This window comes from Sylvia atricapilla, chromosome 9 (genome assembly GCF_009819655.1).
Source record: "Sylvia atricapilla isolate bSylAtr1 chromosome 9, bSylAtr1.pri, whole genome shotgun sequence".
Lineage (NCBI taxonomy): Eukaryota > Metazoa > Chordata > Aves > Passeriformes > Sylviidae > Sylvia > Sylvia atricapilla.
The window spans coordinates 5,142,625-5,161,335 of NC_089148.1; the positions used below are offsets into that span (position 1 = coordinate 5,142,625).

At 48.4% G+C, this 18,711-nt stretch overlaps 1 protein-coding gene across 1 annotated transcript in view; it reads left to right on the forward strand.

The window, feature by feature from the left end:
- The first annotated feature begins 6,503 nt into the window (after positions 1 to 6,503).
- The window catches only part of C9H1orf21 (chromosome 9 C1orf21 homolog), a 112,945-nt gene continuing 100,737 nt past the window's right edge, over positions 6,504 to 18,711 (forward strand). The window contains exon 1 of the mRNA XM_066324665.1: positions 6,504 to 6,596. The gene's annotated coding sequence lies outside the window, so the exon portion shown is untranslated. The remainder of the gene's footprint in view (positions 6,597 to 18,711) is intronic.

Sequence of the window (18,711 nt, forward strand, 5' to 3'; positions counted from 1 at the left end):
GCTTGTTTGGTGGTTTTTGTTTGTTTGTTTGTTTGTTTTGGTTTTTTGGTTTTTTGTGCATAAAATATGTGAAAAAAATCCCCAAAGTCTTCATTACTATTATATTCACCAGTTTTTGCTTTATGTTCTTGGAGCAGTGTTTTTATGGGCCCCTAAAAGACTGATTTACATAAAATTTAACAGTGTTTATCTCCTAATGTAGGAGATACGGTTGAGATCTTATCACAACAAGTAAACTGCCTTCATTGTATTCTAGCAGTCTGCCAAGGAACCATTACATGGCCACTCTTACCTCCTAGGACACCAACTCACCCCTTCCCCAAATAACCAGACAGCAATGTGCAGCACCCCTGTATGAAGGCTGGCTTCCCAGTAACCCTTCCCATTGGAGCCAAGGCTCAGCAGGTTCCCTCGAGGCGTTTGCCACGGGAGCACATCCACATGGATGTGGTCTGTGATCACCAGCAGCCTGGAGGGGTTGGTAGTGCAGAGCCCAAAACAGTGTTGTACAGAGGGTGTCTGGGTGGGGCGGGCTCTCTTTTTGTCCCTTAAAACTCTAACTTCACTTCAAACCAGGCTTTAACTTAAAACTGTGGATATTCCTGAGGGAGGTGAGGAGTGGTAGTGGTTCTGTGCTTTGCAAACGCCTGTGCCAGAGAAGAAATCCCCAGTGAGCAGTGTCCCCCCCAAAAGGAGATGCCCACCTTTCCCCGGGAGGAGGTAGAACAGCTCACACAAGTGTCCTCTGTGTGATTTAGGGCCACAATGAGCTGTGTTAAAGCATAAGAGGCCTAAAGAGAAAGTCGTGCAAGACCAACTGGTACTGAGAAACTAATGTGCAGCCTAGAAGAAAGTGTTCTTGGCTTTTTGGGTGCTAACTCAGTAACGAGCGTAACTCAGCTTGTGCCTTGGATTCAGTTCTGCACTGTGAAAGCCAGAGGTGACCTAAACAGGACTACGGTGCCCAATCCTCACCTGGCACTCCTTCCCTGGGTTTTCAGACAATATATTGTCTGTTTAGAGAAGTGATAATAAAAGAGGGAGGGCTTCTGGCAAACGGCACCTTCAGACACACAAATAAAAGTCCATCTTGGGAGTTGGATCTGATGATCCTTGTGGGCCCCTTCCAGCTCAGGGTATCGCATGATTCTGTGATCTTTGCTGATCTATATTATTATAGCACAGGCACACTCCAGGCTAGAACCCCAGTGTACTCACTTTGGCAGTATCTGTGCTGCATCCAAATGTTGAACAGTTCACAATTAAAGTTCCTGCTTATTCTTTCCTCTCTCAGCCCTTGCCTGAAATTAACAGACAGCTATGCTAAACTGGAATTAGGACTTCGGGTTGGGATGCTCTGCCACAGGCATTTTCTTCTTGTTTATACAGCTTCCAAAATGTGGGTGGTTTATTGGAGGGCTTATTTACTTATTTTGTCTTATCTTTCCTAATTGCAAGCTCGGTATAAAGACAGTAATTGAATCTGCAGAGTAAACAAACAAGCACTGCACATAGAACTGGGATCAGTAAAGATTGCCTGAAAATTCCCAGGTGTATCTGTAGGTTTCTCCCACAGCTGGGCTTGCTTTGTGTCCCGGGGTTTTCATGTAGGCCCTGTTCTGTGATGATGAAGTTGTGAAACAGAAAACTCTGGAGAATTATGCAGCGTTAAGGGACGCACAATAATCTTTGACTCTTTTTAAATATTTCATTCTCCTTTTTGCCCTCTGAGCAGGTGTAGTGCTGGGTGAGGTGAATGAGAGCAGCTCCTACTTCCAAGGGCATTATTTATTCAGAGATAATTATTTATTGGTTAAAATGCCTTCTCTTATATGCCCAGAATTTGCAATCCATGTTTTTCTGTATTGCAGATTAACATCCATTTCCATTTTAATAGCGACAGTGAATGCAACAAGCAGGGCCAGACTGTGCAAAACAAACGTCTGCTAATTTGTAGTCTTTTAAATATGTAAAGCTAGTCTTTGATGTTAATACACCATTAAAAAAGAGCTGGGAAGTTCACACGTCTGTTCCTGTGTCGCTTGTCAAGCAGCACACAGCTCAAAAAGCAGCTTGTTGGTTTGCAGCATCAAAACTCCCCTCAGCAACTTTGGCATCCTGTAAAAATTGTTGGTACCTGACATCTTCAAATTTCATAGAACCTGCAAAATCCATGTGAGGAAACTGCACCTGCAAGGCTCGTGCCTTTCTGTGCCCTTTCTTCTTTCTCCAGCAGCACCAGCAGTGTGGTCCACGTGAGGCTGACTCTGGTTCTCCAGCAGTCCTTGGGGATGGAGGAATAGCCACTTCACCCTGGCAGTCAAGAGTCCAAGCACAGTGACCATATTTTCCAAGCCCGGGGATTACGTCTACAAAAATCTTTGAGTATCAGCTCATGTTCAAATAGTTCAATGTTTTGGGACTAGAGTACTTAAAGGGAAAATGAATTTGTCATACTGGAATTTACTTTAGCCAGGATCAAGGTGATAACAATTAATCAAAATTCTTAAACTGGTCCTGGCAGCAGCTTGTGCAGCGTTTTAGTTTTTCTTCTGAACTCCTGTTAATTGGGAAAAACGTGCAGCAATTTCACTTATTCTTCTATAAGGTGAGCCATGACTGCTCTCATTTCTCCCATTTCTGAAGTGAAGAGCTTTACTGAAGTATCAGGAAATCATCAGTGCCTTTCAGAAAATAAAGCAGGGTAACTTAGGCATTTGAAACAGTTTTCAGCTTGAAACATAGACAGTTGTGCTGACAGCAGCTACCTGAGCCAAGTAAAGGTCTATTTTTCACCCATAACAAGTAGGACACAGGTACAACACATAGACTTTTGGCATAGACAAGTGAACTGCCTTCTCATTTTTAGGGTAAGACAGAGAGATCCTCATTAGCATTGCTGTATTGGTATAACTGAGGCAACATGTGAGGCATGCACACTCTGATTACACTGCAGTACTGTGCTGAAAGCAAATTTTTCCCCCCCTCATAAATAGGCCAAACTGGTGTTTCTACACCACTGTTTTACCTGCTGTCTTAAGAGGCCTGTTCTTTTCTTTTGGCATAGAGGTGGAGCTGCTTTCAAAAGATGACAACAAGGTACAAGCCATTGACTTTCCATACTCAATTATATCCTTATCTTTCCTCTTTCCAAGAGTTTTGACGGGCTTATTATTATAAAAATAATGATAATTTTATCTTTGCAAATATTTGTCACTGGCTACTTTTAGTCCATGACTCTCCCAGATCCAAGTCAATTCATTCCCACAGCAGCAGGAGAACTGAAGCAGGAAAGCCAATTTCTATTCTCATGTACAAAACACTCAGGACGAAATTTGTCTCCTTCTTGCAGGAACCCCCACCGCTTGGTTTTGATATTAAACCAGTAATTTATTTGTGAGTTAATAAACTGATACCTGGTTTGAGCTTCACTAGGCAGGGACAGAGCACCAGGCACAGCTGATGGGCTCTACTCTTAGTACCAAAATTGTTCTAGATATAAGAAATTGTTTACACCGTTTATAATTTTTCAGCTTCTAAAAATAACTCTCCAGTATGCACTGTCTCATCTCAGAAATGAGTGAAACAAACACGAGAAATCAGGGAAATTACTATTTTCTGCTTTTAGACGTAGCGTCAACTACATGAGAGTGGCAGACAAAGACTCCATCAACAGATTTGTACATAAGGAAATGGATTTGCATGTAAATAATTATTATGAATGTTAACTAGCTGCACACATCGTTAGGAAAACATCAGGGAGGTTTGTTTGTGGAGGCTAAACAAAATACATTTGCTTCATGCTGTTCTTTCGTGGTCATTTTTATTGGAAGCACAGTTTACAGAGGCATAGCAATCATATATGCAAAAGAACCCCTTTTTTTGGAAACAGTATCAGGCTCTCTGCAGAAAAACAAAGTTGGCCAAACTTCACAGTTATCAACCTAAAGTTGAAAATATTGTCTTTTCTGGCATGTCTTGATGTTGTTTATGTGCACCTTCCTGGTAGTGATTTCCAGTGCAGCGAGAAATAATTAATTGCTAGAAAGTTGAAGGTAGAAATTACTTCAAATGAAATCTTGCCAGGGATTTGGCAAACAAACTGTTATTTATTTCAACATTCTCATCATGGTGAGGGAAAAATGTCCTTAGATGAAAACTTATCTGCCTGGATTATTGGATGATACTAAAACTGTAAGTGATGAAAAGGATGTAGGCTTGCTGGAGTCTTTCTAGCTCACATGGTAGCATTTCCTGGCAGGAACAGTCTGAGACAGCTTTTATAACCCAATCTTCAAAGAGGCCTCACCTCCATCTCCAGTTTTTCAGTTGTTTTCATGTTTTTCATCTCTGCAAACAGAGAAACATGTGTTTCCAGTGAAAATTTGGGTGCACGGTGCCATAGAGCTGATAGGCATTGCATTCCTGGGAAAACAACTTCCATGCTAAGGAAGAGAAGCACTCTGCTGTCCCCCTACTGAGTGGGACATGGACACCAAAGGCACAGGGGGCTGTGTTTGAGATCCACATGAATATCTCAAAGGCAGGTGCCAAGAGGGTGGTGCCAGACTCTTTTTGGTGGTGCTCAGTGACAGGACAAGGAGCAATGGACAAAAACTAAAACACAAGAAGTTTTAACAACGTGGAAACATGGAAAATCCAGAGTTGAAGGACTCACATGGTCAAAAAGTCCAGCTGCTGACCCTGCCAAGACACCCCAACAATCCCACCCTCTGCATCCCTGGGAGAGTTGTCCAAAACACTCCTGGAGCTCTGGCAGCCCTTGGGGCCATGCCCATTCCCTGGGGAGCCTGGGCAGTGCCCAGACCCCTCTGGGGATGAACCTTTTCCTGATACCCATCCAAACCCCCCTGGCACAGCTCCAGCCATTCCCTGGGTCCTGCCCCTAGGCACAGAGAACAGACTGGAGCTGTGCCTCCACTTCCATTGGGAAGAACTTCTTCCCATGGAGGGTGGTGGAGCCCTGAAACAGATGTCCAGGGAAGGTGTGGAGTCTCCAGCTCTGAAATATCCCAAACCCACCCGTGCCACCTGCTCCGGGTGACCCTGCCTCGGTGAGGGCTTGGACCACACCATCTCCAGAGATCCCTCCTAACCCCACCGATTCCATGATTCTGTATTTGTGCCTCTGTGACATCACCGGGCGCCTCCCTGCTCAGAGCCCCTGCCCAGCGACACCGGCTCCGTGTGCGGGATGAGCGGGGCCGTACCCTGGCTCTGTGTGTGCGGGATGAGCGGGGCCGTACCCGGCTGTGTGTGTGTGCGGGATGAGCGGGCCGTACCCAGCTGTGTGTGCGGGATGAGCGGGGCCGTACCCGGCTGTGTGTGTGCGGGATGAGCGGGGCCGTACCCGGCTCTGTGTGTGCGGGATGAGCGGGGCCGTACCCGGCTCTGTGTGTGCGGGATGAGCGGGGCCGTACCCGGCTGTGTGTGTGTGCGGGATGAGCGGGGCCGTACCCGGCTGTGTGTGTGTGCGGGATGAGCGGGGCCGTACCCGGCTGTGTGTGTGCGGGATGAGCGGGGCCGTACCCGGCTGTGTGTGTGCGGGATGAGCGGGGCCGTACCCGGCTGTGTGTGCGGGATGAGCGGGGCCGTACCCGGCTGTGTGTGCGGGATGAGCGGGGCCGTACCCGGCCGTGTGTGTGCGGGATGAGCGGGGCCGTACCCGGCTGTGTGTGTGTGCGGGATGAGCGGGGCCGTACCCGGCTGTGTGTGTGTGCGGGATGAGCGGGGCCGTACCCGGCTCTGTGTGAGAGATGAGCGGGGCCGTACCCGGCTGTGTGTGTGCGGGATGAGCGGGGCCGTACCCGGCTCTGTGTGAGGGATGAGCGGGCCGTACCCGGCTGTGTGTGTGAGGGATGAGCGGGGCCGTACCCGGCTGTGTGTGTGTGCGGGATGAGCGGGGCCGTACCCGGCTGTGTGTGTGTGCGGGATGAGCGGGGCCGTACCCGGCTGTGTGTGTGTGAGGGATGAGCGGGGCCGTACCCGGCTGTGTGTGTGCGGGATGAGCGGGGCCGTACCCCGGCTGTGTGTCAGATGAGCGGGGCCGTACCCGGCTCTGTGTGTGTGCGGGATGAGCGGGGCCGTACCCGGCTGTGTGTGTGTGCGGGATGAGCGGGGCCGTACCCGGCTGTGTGTGTGTGAGGGATGAGCGGGGCCGTACCCGGCTGTGTGTGTGTGAGGGATGAGCGGGGCCGTACCCGGCTCCGGTGCGGGATGAGCGGGGCCGTACCCGGCTCCGGTGCGGGGTGAGCGGGCCGTACCCTGGCTCCGGTGCGGGATGAGCGGGGCCGTACCCGGCCGTGTGCGGGATGAGCGCGGCCGTGTCCCGGCGCCCCGCTCCCTGTGGGGACCCGGCGGGCGGGCGGCTCCTCCCCCGCGGTGACGGCCCCGCCCCGCCCCGCCCCGCCCCGCCCCGCCCGCTCCCCGAGAGGCCGCTCGGCCCCGCTCGGCTCGGCTCGGCTCGGCCCCGCTCGGCTCCGCTGCCCGCCGCCGCTCGCCGCCCGGGAGCCGCAGCTGCCCGCGCCCGCCGCCCGGCCCGGCCCGGGGGAGCCGCTGCGAGCGCGGCTGCCGAGGTGAGCACCCGGGGCCGGGGCAGCGCGGGTCAGGGGCCGGGGGGAGCTCTCCCCATTCTCCGCAGGGCCGCTCCCGCCGCCGCTTCCCCGCTTCCCTTTCCATTCCCTTATTTCTGGTGTCCCGACCCCCCTCGCCGCCGCCTCCGGGCGATGTTTTATTCATGGCCCGGCGGGCTTTGTGCGGAGCGGGCCGGCCGGGAAATGGCTGCGGGTGGGCGGCTCGGGGTCCCCCGGCCCGGCAGCGCCCGGGGCTCGGCTGCGCCTCCGCGGCCGGGCCGGCAGCCAGCCCTGCCAGCCGCTCTCCGGCGGCTCTGATGCGTGGAGCTGTATGCCGAGATCTCTGTCTATTTATCTGTGTTCTTCTTCGATGTTCGGCAGCAGCGTATTGCAACACCGACCGCTCGTGCGCCGGGCGGCACTTACACCGTCGCCGAGTTAACTGTAGATGTCAGACTGTGCTTGCTCTGGGGTGATGTCAGATTGGTAATATCGCGCAGAAATGGGCATTCGGTGATGGAGATGGACAGCCCCGGCTGGCTCGGCGGAGCCGCCGTGCTCCCGGTGCAGGGCCGGCTGCGGGCGCTGCCCCGGCGCGGGCGGAGCGCGGGGCCCCTGCGAGAATCAGCAATTGTTCGTGGGTAGCTGTGGAATCGGAGCGGCAGATACTTGTGCCTGCAGCAGAGATACTTGGCTGGTTTTGCCTTACAAAGGTATTCAGGCGTGTTTTGGTTAGAGAGTTGGCTGATGCCTGCCTTGTCTGCCAGTTGTGCCATAAGGCATCCTCCTCGGGAATCATCAGTCCACAGGAGGAATTCTGTTGTGTGCTGTGGGAGGCTGGCTGTGATCAATAGGCAGCGTCATGTTAGCTCCTGATACCGCCTCTTGATTTCTCCCAGGCTGATCGTGGACCAGTGAACTAAAGCTGAGAGATGCTGAAACACGTCTGTCACCTTATTCAGCTCCCCATTCGCCTGCCCTTCGCTTTCCCTATGCCCTGGTTGGTAGGATTTCAGTGGGAGAATTCTGGTTCTGAGCCTGTTCAAAGAAATCTGTGTGTTTTGATTAAGCTTGTCTAACTTGCTGTTTAATAATAGCTGTGAGGCTGAAGATCCCTGTGCCCCAGGGTCTGGGGGTATTTGCCCTTCCGTACAAAGTGAAGTCAACCGATACTGCTTGATGCTGTTTAACCTTGTATTATCTTAGGTGTCGTATGATGAGACAGCTTGATTTGTTTAAGGCTTTGTGATGATGCAATGCAATAATAATTATGAATCTTCTAATTGTCTGGGGAATCTTTAAATACTACTCTGTCTTGGGAGGTACTTCGTGTATGTTTGTTCCCAAGAGGCGCAGGCATAGGTGAGCAGGGTTTGATATTAATCATCTTCATTTTGGGGTGGGAGGGTGGGAGCAGTTTGGCACAGTTGCTTTAAGTTGTAATTTATGGGTGTGATGTCATGTGCTAGATAAGCTTCCATAGGATCTGCCGTGTAAATTATGGCCTTTGTTTATATACGTGCAATTACATGTTTTGAAAATCCACGTTTGCTCGCGAGCCTGCGCCCGAGCTGTGAGTGAGATCCAGCAGAATGTGCTTCGGTTGCGCAGTGGAGCTCAGCGCTTGGGAACATTCTGCTTTGCTTTGCCTTGTGCTCACAGCCTGCTCAAGGTGCGAGTGTGCTCCGTGGCATCCTCATGCTGTGATGTGCAGGGTGGTTGGCTGCCAAAGCAGCGGCCAGGTGCTTTGTTTATTTTCTTCTTTCTCCATGATCGGGTTTGTTCTGTTTTGGTTTTTTTTTCAGAAGAAGCGAGGTGCTGAAATGACTGATTTCAACTAATGTGTGCTGGAGAGAGCAGCTTGGTTATTTCGGGCTGCTGTGGTTTGTTACGCAATCAGATTAACAAAGGTTGAAATGATCATTCAGCTTTGGGTAAACACGATCTATAGAACAGCGTGGATTAGGGCAGCTGTTTACATCAGGCAGATCTGCTGCACTTGACATGTTGCAAATACTGGATGGAAACACAATGAGTGGACACAGTAATGTACTAAATACATTTTTAGCAATCTCTTTGGGATTACGATGTGCTTACTATCGATTGTCTGTGCTCCAGGAGCTCCTGCAGTGCCTTGGGTGCTGCCTGCACGCATTGGCAAACTTACTTTCGGCTTCATTTAGTTGACAATCCAAGGCCTGGTGGAAGGTCTTTGTGCACGGCCGGTGGTGCCTGGGCTGTGTGCGGGCTCTGGGCTCCTGCAGTCCAGGGTTGGGTCAAGCAACATGACCAGTGCTCAACTGGAAGCTTCCTAGATTAAACAAAAACCACAATTCCAGCCACGTTTGCTGAAGCTGGCAGCCCCTCAACCGGTCCATTATTAATTGGCCGTTTCTTGTTGTCGCTGTGGAGAGAGCATTGCTGCAGGAGAGGTTTTCAGGGCTTGTCTCCCTGAATCTGCTCAGTGATGAGGCGATGGCGCGCGGGCCACGCTGCCAAGGCTGGCACAGGCATCGCTGCCAGGCTGGAGGTGACACCCCACCAGGAGAGACAGGGCTGAGAGGGGAAGGGGCAGCCTGGCGTGTGGGGGATGTATCCAGAGTGTGGGATACACACAGGGAGGTGTTGGCCAGCATGGACCTCTCCATGCCTGTGTGCAATGCCTCGCTGGGATCCCCGCCTGCAGCTGCACTGAGGTGGGCTCGCCTGGGCTCTGCAGCTCTAGGGGGTCTTGTTCTGGGAATACAGGATGTGATGGCATCAGGTGTTCGGGGAAAGGAGGAAGAAGCAACTCCTGCAGTCAGTTTTCCAGAGGCCTTTTTTTTGGTGTGGAGCTTGAGCCTTCCAATCTTCTCCTCGTTCAGGGAAAGGTATGAGACCCTCAAGGTTGCTGCTTTTCCCTCCTCTAGCAGGGGATGGAACAGGACTACATTTTGAATACGTGTTCAAAAATACTCTGGAAAGAGTTTATTATTATTGTTATTTATTTTCTTGCTGGCTGTGTTTAATTCTATATAAGCAGACATGTAATTGCAAAGGGATTTCACAGGCACTTGCAAATGTCTCTCGCTGCGCTTCTGGCTGCGCTGTGCTGTATGACATTTGTGATAAATGTACACAAGCACATTTTGGGCACACATTTGGAATCAAAAGAGGTACTTCAGGGAATAGGTATTTCCTACCTACAGTATTAAGGCTGTGTTGTAGGATTTTCAGAGGAGGCAATGTGGAATGTGATATGCAATCAGTCATGTTAAGACTGTTTCATTTGGTACAAGTTTCCTTCTGCTCTGATTTATTAACAGGTTGGTGTCTTGTCATCTTCAATCATGTGAATGAAGTAAGAGCAATCATTCTGTGTCAGATTAGAGGTCTGTCAAGCTTGGTAGCTCTTCTGATGGGACCACTCCCAGGTGCATAGAAAAACTGGAACAGTGAAGTTCTCCTGGTAAAGCCTTGTAGCAGCCACCACTCTAGGAGACCTTCGGGCTGGCAGGTTCCAGGGAGGCTTACGGGTTTAATACCTGCTGATGGATTGTCTTCTCTATAAAATGTCTTAATTAGTTTTGAAAAACTTCATGGCATTAGTGTTCACAGCCTCCTGTGCTGGTGAACTTCTGGTATAATTGTCCACTCTGAAAAAGATTTTCTTTTTTCATTTTACAGTTTGCCATTTGAAGTGATTTTATCTGAATTCTAGAAGAATATATTGCTTTTTAGATTTTTACACAGAAGTGAACTATATGTTCATTTCTGAACATATAAGTTCAAATGCTAAGTGGTCTTAGCATCTGAATGCTAAGTGGTCTTAGGAGATACATGAGGATAACTGCTTTATATTTGCAGTGAGGTGTAGTCCCAGCCCTGTTTACAGTCACCTTTCATGGATAGGTGCCATTATGGCTGTCATATTTAGGTGACTGCCTGCAAAAAGGTGTTCAAATGCAAGAGGTGATTTCCCCACCTGTGCATCCTGGACATAGATTGGGGTGAGTCTTGATTCAGAAACACTCAGTGACAGAAGAGTTGCTGCAAGCCAGGAGCAACTTCAGGAATATTGATGGAAGATTTACCAAAGTAAATCTTAGCAAGGGATCTGGCAGAACATTTTAGGGGATGCATAAGAGCGCGGAGAACAGAATTTAAAAGTTGTATTAAAGAGCTTGAAGTTATGCAGTACAGGTTCTTGTAAATACCACATGATGCACAAAAAGCAGTAACTCAGTCCCTGAACTGTTCTATAGGTTGGCTTCCACCACGCCATCCTCGACCATTTCAGGAATAGATGGGTGGTAACAAAGTTGTGGTTTGAATTCCCCTTTTCCTTTGTGTGGCAGGGGAGAAGGATCCTTTGGCTGTGAATTGACCTACAGTATTTGCTTTTTAAATAATTGCTAATTATCACAGTGCCCCCATGCTCTGCCCGCGTCGGGGTGGTGCTGGTGGTTCAGGGGTCTGGGTTACAGACCTCTGGATACTGGTGCTAAAGCTGGGTTTGGTTTGTTAAAAGAAGCTCTTCAAAGGTTGGTAATTTATTATCAGAATCATACAGTCCAGGAGTATCCTCAGCTGGAAGGGACCCATGAGGATCATTGAGTCCAACCCTGTCCCTGCATGGACACCCCACCAATCCCACCCTCTGCATCCTTGAGAGCATTGTCCAAATGCTCCTGGAGCTCTGGCAGCCTCGGGGCTGTGCCCATTTCCTGGGGAGCCTGGGCAGTGCCCTTATTGTGGCGGCTTCTGAAATCCTGTTGATAAAAATGGGTAGAGTTTTCATGTTTTTAAAGCAAACAGAAATTCTTCATCTTGTCATTTTTACTAGGATTCCACCCTTAAGCCTGTAAACTTATGATTAAAGTGGGTGGAATTTCAGCCCGATGGTTTACGGGTGGGATAATAGTAGAGACTGACCAGACAAACATTTTGTTTTAGAAAGGGAGGCTTACATAATGATGCTATACACAACAACAGTATATGGATATGGATATAATCTCTGGGGCAGTGCTAATGCAGCAGCATCCCTTGTCTGCTGTTGCTTGCTTCAAAGGAAGGTAGTTCTGGAGTGGAGAGATGCCAGTGCCAAGTGATTTAAGTGGAGTATTGATCCAGTCCTGGGGAGACTTTAGGCAGGGCTCTGGGTTAGAAGGTTGGAGAAACAGGTTTTTAAACCATAGTGAGCTCATAATTTGTTATCTGAATAAGAGAAGACCATTCTTCCTCTTTTTTTTGTGGAGCCCTGTCTGTCTCTTTGTGTTTTGACTTGTTTACAGAGATTCATGTCTTAATGTGTGGCATGTGCTTAGGAAAGCTGAGGCCCTATTTTGGAGAATAAAAAAAAACACAACAGTGAACGTGTCTGAAAGCATCAGGATGGGATCAGAGGCTCTCCTCTTGCTGTGAAACTGGCCTGAGTTTCTTCTCCTTCTGTCTCTGAATCTTTAAGAGAAAAGCACAGACTTTATCTGTCAAGTCTGGAAAAAGATAAAGAGCAAGTTCACTTGAAATATGTATTTAATAGGGAAAATTTCCTAGGATCTGTATATACAGGTGGGCATTTTCCCAAAAGTAAGTTAGGTGTTGAGGCCACAAAAATGTTGCTGCTAACCAAAATTCTAGTCCTGAATGTATCTATAAATACCATAGCCTCACCCCTTTAGCTCTGTGCAATTATATGTAGCTGGAATAATTTCATAGATCAGGACATAAAAGGACCTTGGTGAACTTGTGCTTTTAGAATAAACAAGGAAAGTTTATCTAGGTTGCCCAGTTTATTCACACAAAGACAGCTCTTTACTCGGGGAGAGGGAGGTACTTACCTCTTAGACTTTCCTCCTTAGGATTATCTCATCCCATCCCAAGATTTTATTAATAAAAGCAAAACAACTGTAATGTTTATGCATTTAGGCAGACAGAGCTCTGTGTTTTGGAGTCATGGCTAATTAGATTTGTGGAGCCTGTGCAGTTTTGGATATTGGGCAGGGAGACTGTTTTTGCAGGAAGATGCAGAGGAAGGAACACATTGCTCGTGTTCCCTTTTTTGCAGTGGCAGCAGCATTTTCCATGCCCTGTGCACGTTCACGATGTTGGTGTGCTGCTCCTGGGGAAGCAGGCTTGTTGAAGTTCACCTTTACATTTGGAGCATTCCTTTTAAATTGCCATCCAGTAAAGCTCTGAGTAGCAGACATTTGCACTTCTCCAGTGGAAAACAGTCTGAGGGAAGAATCAGCTGGTAAACCAAAACAAATGCTGTCTTTCTAAAGGCTGGCAATGGGCTGTAAGCCCATTTCTGCTTCAACTTTGAGGGATGACTAAGATGTTTCTCTGTTCTAGCAATATCCACTTTGGATCCTGCTGCTTAATTTCATCTACAGGCCTGCTCACCCCGGCTGCATCTTGAAGAGAGCACAGCTGATGTGCAGTAAATGCACTGACGGAGCGTGCAGGAGCCACTCTTTTGTTAGTGATGGATGTGCCCAGCTCCAGGGCGTTCTCTGAGCTGGGTGTCGGGGGCTGTGGTTTGGGCTGCTGAGCATGGCCAGCCATGTGATGCTGAAGGACAGGCTGCTGCTCCTCTCCTCCAGTGCAGCCGTGCCTCTTGTGTGCGTGCAGTAGTTGTGGTCTGGTGGATGCCTGGAGGCTCAGCTTTCCCTTCCGAGCCTTCATTTTTGCAGGAATGTGAAATAGCGGAGCTGAAGCTGCTGAATAAGCCAGACTGGATCCCGGGGAGCAGATCTGGCTCTCCCCTTCGTCCGCCTCGGAAACGTGGAGAGGAGAAACTCCTGCGAGTACTTCAGGGAATTGTTCGATTAGTGGGTGAAAGGAAAGCCAGCCAGGGTTTTCTAATCCCATCCCTATTCTTTTTACCACTCAAAGGTCTAATGGATATAATTGTTTTTTCTTATGATTTATGTTTTTAAAATACTCCCTAGTTTTCGGGTGTGGGAGTCTATCAGCCAGGGCTACTGAAATTAAAATCAAAACCTTGTGATGCACAAGCTCCTGAGATGATCTCTGTTTAATTGTAAGAGGGAGTATTTTTTTCTGCTTTGGTCATGTTGGATAAGGTGTATCTTTGAGATTAAAAAGTCCTGATGCTCATAGGAGGAGGAGAGCGCTTCTTTCTTTTGTCTCCAGCATTGCAGCAGAGATGCTAATTAAGCACCAAACAAATTGGATTTGGGCAAGTTTGCCTTTGCTATGGCAGTGGAAATGTTTTGTTTGGGAGAGCTGCACAAATTACACCCACAGGCGTTCGCGCAGAGATAAATCAGCCCCTGGCTGCCCCAAATCTTCCTGCTTCGCTCCACAGGAATAAGCCAGAGAAGCTTTGGGAGCGGCAGAGAGTCCGTGAGCGTGTTGTGGAGCAGATTGTGCACGGGCACAGCCCTGAGCAAAGACGTCACAGCGAGGAGGGACTGTGATCCCAGCACAGAGAGGCTCTGTCAGCGGGACAGGCGTATCAGGGTGAGCAGCTGGGAACATGGGGATGCTTCTGGCCTTCCCCAGCAGCAGGACTCTGGGCTGCGTTTTGCTGTAGCTCACCGTTCTGCATCTTTGGCGTTTTGGCAAGAGAAAAGACTGTTTTGTGAAAAATCAAACCTTAAAACATGGAGTAAGAGACCTCAGGCTTAGTAACAACATTTAGGAGAATAATAAATGCTCAGCCTCGTGAAGCTGCATTTAGTTGTACATTTATTTGGGGGATTTTTTACAAGCATAATGGAAAATTATGCACTCGACTCTTTCAGAGTTGCCATGGGATTCAGGGGCCCTAATTTCCCTAAGACTATGAAAATCCCAGGCTTTGCCGTGTAATTTGTGTTTGCCTTTACACTTCTGTGCTAGTCTCTGAGCCTTCTTTCATCCGCAGCAAATGCTTGGGTACTGCAACAGAAATAGTTTAAAAGCCAATGATTAGAGAGGAAAAGAGCTGGAGCTTCTTAGATGTCTGGGAACTGGAGGAAGTAGGATTAATCTGGCATTAAAGTAGAAATTTGTGAGGGAAACTCGGCCAAGTAACTGGCTGGAGAGAGGGGGATTCATGAAGTCAAAGTCACTTCTTCAGCCAGAGGGGGCTGAGGCTGATAGATTTCTGACTGGGTGTTTTGCCTGGCCTCTCCCACAGACTCTGGGTAGCTGTCACATACTTTCCCTGCAATTGCTTGGCATTCGGAGAGATCATGCCTTAAAAAAAGACTCTCAGAATGAGCAGCTTTCCAGAAGGTCATTGGAAATTTAATGCTACAGTGTAATGAGGTTTCTGAGTTACCTGTAACACAAATAACAGTGCTGACGAATTGCTTTTCAATTATTAATTCTTGTACAGTAAGTTGTTGGCCATTAAGATGGGTTGTCTATGCAAAGTGGTTCCATAAAATGCAGATTATTAGCTTCTATGTGGGTCAGAAAACATTGCATACTTGGTGTAACTCTTGTAGTTAAATAGACTCCTTTGCTAAGCAAATAATTTAAGCACTGGTTACTGTCAGCATTGTCAAAAACATGCATGAGTTCTTGCTGAGTGTAAATAAAAGGCTTTCAGGTTGAAATGATGACTGCAGGATTTGGCTTAAAAGCTATTTTTGGGCCACGGGCACAGCCCAAAGCCGGGGGATGTATGTGGCTCTGCTCCTGGAATGGCGTCAGGATGGAGGATGACTAAGTCACCCCTGCAACTTCCTCGCTGCTCCAGAAAGGTGGTGATTTATTGCAGCTCTGTGTCAGCAGCAAATCGCCGTCCACCCGCGCTGATTCAGCCGCCCAACTTAGCTGGGAGTTAGGGATGTGCCCCGGGTCCCTCCCAGCTCCTTCCCACCCGGCAGCTGCCCAGGGTGGAAACACCACGGGCCACCGCCCTTCCTGCTCTGTGTCCAAGCCAGCCAGGCCGGGAGTCCTCGTGGATACGTGGGATTGGGATGGTGTTCTTGCCGAGTCAGGGAGGATTGGCTGGGCAGAGCCTCAGGGCTTTGGGCTTCTGGAGGTGCTGAGGTTGAAGCAATAGCAAATGTGGCAGAATCAGCACATCGTGATGTTGATGCTCGGTGAAAAACTGGTCCAAACCCTTCCAGGCCCTGCCCTGGCTTTCCTTTAGTAAGCAGAACAGGTTGGGCAGCAGCACAGGACTAGGGAGACTGCACAAAACAAGGAGGAGTTCACTGAAGATGTTCATTAAGTGTATACCGTGTTTTCCTGGGGTTTACAAGGCCTTCAGTGCGTGAGGACAGACTTCTTTGCTCCCCTTGTGATGAGCAAGGCAAATAGTTGTTTTGCTGCCGCCTTTTCCTTCCTGCTTGCCCTCCAAAAGAAAGCCTAAGGTACAAACCCCCACCAGTCTAAAGACCTGATTTTGAAATAAAACATTTCAGGTACAGGAGTGGTCTGGCTGTGATGGAGACTGATGACAATGCTTCCTCTCTTCTCTTCCACCCTGCTTTCCCAAGAGCTGCTGCTGTCCTGAAAAAGCACGTGAAGAACCCACTTGCTTGCTCTTGTCGTCACAGCCCTTATCTCTTTAGTGGAGAGTAAATAACCAGGATAATTGTGTTTCTGTATGTTTGTGCCCTAAGCCAAATGCAGAAGAAACAACCCTTTTCTAGGGCATTTTTGCATCATCCTGTGCTTTGAAAAGGCACAAACAGGCTGTTTTTGGCCATAATCAGCATCAGCTGCTTCCCGAGGTATGGTCTCAGCAAGCAGGAGGCACGTTTGGATGCAGTGCTGGCCAGAGGCAGAGGTGGCAGGGGAGATCAGGTGAGTTAACCATGCCATAAGGATAAGGAAATTATCCCCCAAAATCTGTGGGCTTTCCTAGCGTGTGGGGTCAGCTCTGCTTTTGATCTTGGTCGTGACCAAATATCTTCAGGAATAAAAGCTGCAAGAAAGAGTGGAGGCAGCCCTGAGGAATTCTGGATTTCTGTTTCGTGGTGCTACCTGGGGAATGGTGCTGATGGTTTGCTGATGGATTTTTTTAATGGGTAAATTGGTGACCTCTCTGCTTTTTTAAGTCTTCAATTTCCAGTTCTTCTTTTCCTTGTTTATAATTTTCCATTCCTTACCTGCTGCCATCTCCCCTGACATGTCATGAACATGCCTGAATTTTTTGTGTTGAAATGGTTTTACTGCTTTCAAAATACTAGATGTGACTAGGTGTAAAAATGAAAGTAGCATGTGAGCTTCAGCCTGCTGCTTCAGTGCCAATGAAATCAAACTCTCTGAGCCGGCATCCATATCCATGAGGTTTTTCCCAAGTGCAGACTAAGCTGAGGTGCAGACTGTGAGAATGCTAACCAATGCTGAGGGAGAAAAACCCCAGCAGTGGAGGCATACAGGGACCTTTCTGTATCATCAGACTGCAGGACTGGTTTTGGGCCTTGATTTAAATGTCAAATGAGCGATGGGAAGCAGAAGATGGGAGTGACTTTGGCCCTTAAGGCAGAGTATGCCTGTTGCTGGTAGGGGTTGGAAGCTGTCTCCAGTCTCCAGTTCCTCGTTCCCACCTGGTTGTTAGCCACCAGGTTGAGTAGGCTGAAGGATTTGAGGTGCTCCAGGACTAAGTTTAAAACTGATGGAAATTACAGTGGGCTCAGGGGCAGCGCCTTAGACCCTCAGTTGTTTGTACTTACCTGGAAACATGGGAGTGTTTGGCAGTTCCCCTGGCTTCTGTCCTGTTTGCTGCTTTGTTTTAAGGAATGTTGGGGAAAAAACAGAACAAGCATGCACTGGTAAAATGTTTTCAAAGCCTGTGATAAGGAGGAGAAAATGTACGTGTTTGCAGATGTTGCTGGAATAGGAGAAAAATGACATGGAATGGTGCACTGGGATGGGAGTTGGGAGACCACAGCTCTTTTTTCCAGGGGGCTGTGGAGCTCTGTGATGGGAGCTGCCCATCTAGGCTCTCTGCAGCCACACCAGTGTATTTGTGGTAGGACTCTCAGCTTATTCTGTGCTTTTCTATCGCAAAAATAGGAACTGGTTCTTTTTCTTGCTTTTGAAGTGGGATGTTTTGGGGTGGTGGTTTTGTTTGTTTTTTTTTTTTTTTTTTTTTTTTATAATCCAGAGTGAAATCTGGATTATTTTTCGAAATCCTTTGATCAACTTAAACCTCAGTAGCTTAATTCTGTTCTCATAACAGATTTGCTTGTCAAATACTATTCTTAAGTTCAGAATTACGACAGAGTAATTCTCTGCTGTCTTGCTGTCTATGACAGGTGCTAATGCTCAGTGCAGTCCTGGGGCTGGGGTGTGTGCCCCTATTTCCTGATGTTTTTCAAAGCTTTACCTCCGCAGGGCGAAGGCAGTGCTGATGGACTGCAGGGGTGTATTGCTAAGAACTGTAAACAGCAATTCTGACTCACTGGTCATGGAAGACAGAAATACAATCAAACATTGTGGCTATGTTAATTTGTTTACAAATAGGAACATTTGTGTAAATATCATTGCAGATGAGGTTTAGCACATGTCTTTCTGGTTGTCCTGTTTAAAAGGTGTATGGCTCCCCTGCATATCTGGCATTTGGTTGTCCCCCAACTTCAGCTCTCCACCACCTTTCTGCAGTGCCTGCCTACCTCATACAGACTGGACTCTTTAGGTACCTTGGCCTTAGCATGTGTTAAAAAATAACTCCTGGGAAAAAGCTCAGAGTAATGTTTGGCCACCATGAGGCCAGGCAAAGGACATATTCACAGATGTTCATAGCGTGGCCTGTGTTGGAAGGCACCTTGAAGACTATATGATTCCAACCCCTGGAATGGCAGGAACACCTTCCACTAGACCAGGTTGCTCCAAGTCTCATCCAGCCTGGTCCTGGGTATTTCATGTTGTCTGACTCTTCGTTTTGGGGTAAAGGCAGAGCCCTGAGCATGTTGTGTCTGGGTTGTCACCATCCAGAGCTGGTGTCAATGACCGGAAAAATTACATAGAGAGTGGGAGTATAATGTTCATAAATGTAATAAACAAGGAGGTGGCAAGGTGGAGGGCTGAGATGGAATGTGAAGAGCTAAACAGCTGATGGCACGAGGCTGGAAACGTGAGCAGGAGAAACTGAGGCACGGCCTGGCAAAACCAAAAGGAGGCACTTGGTGTTGGAAAGGAAATTGTGTAAGGGCACAGGTACGCT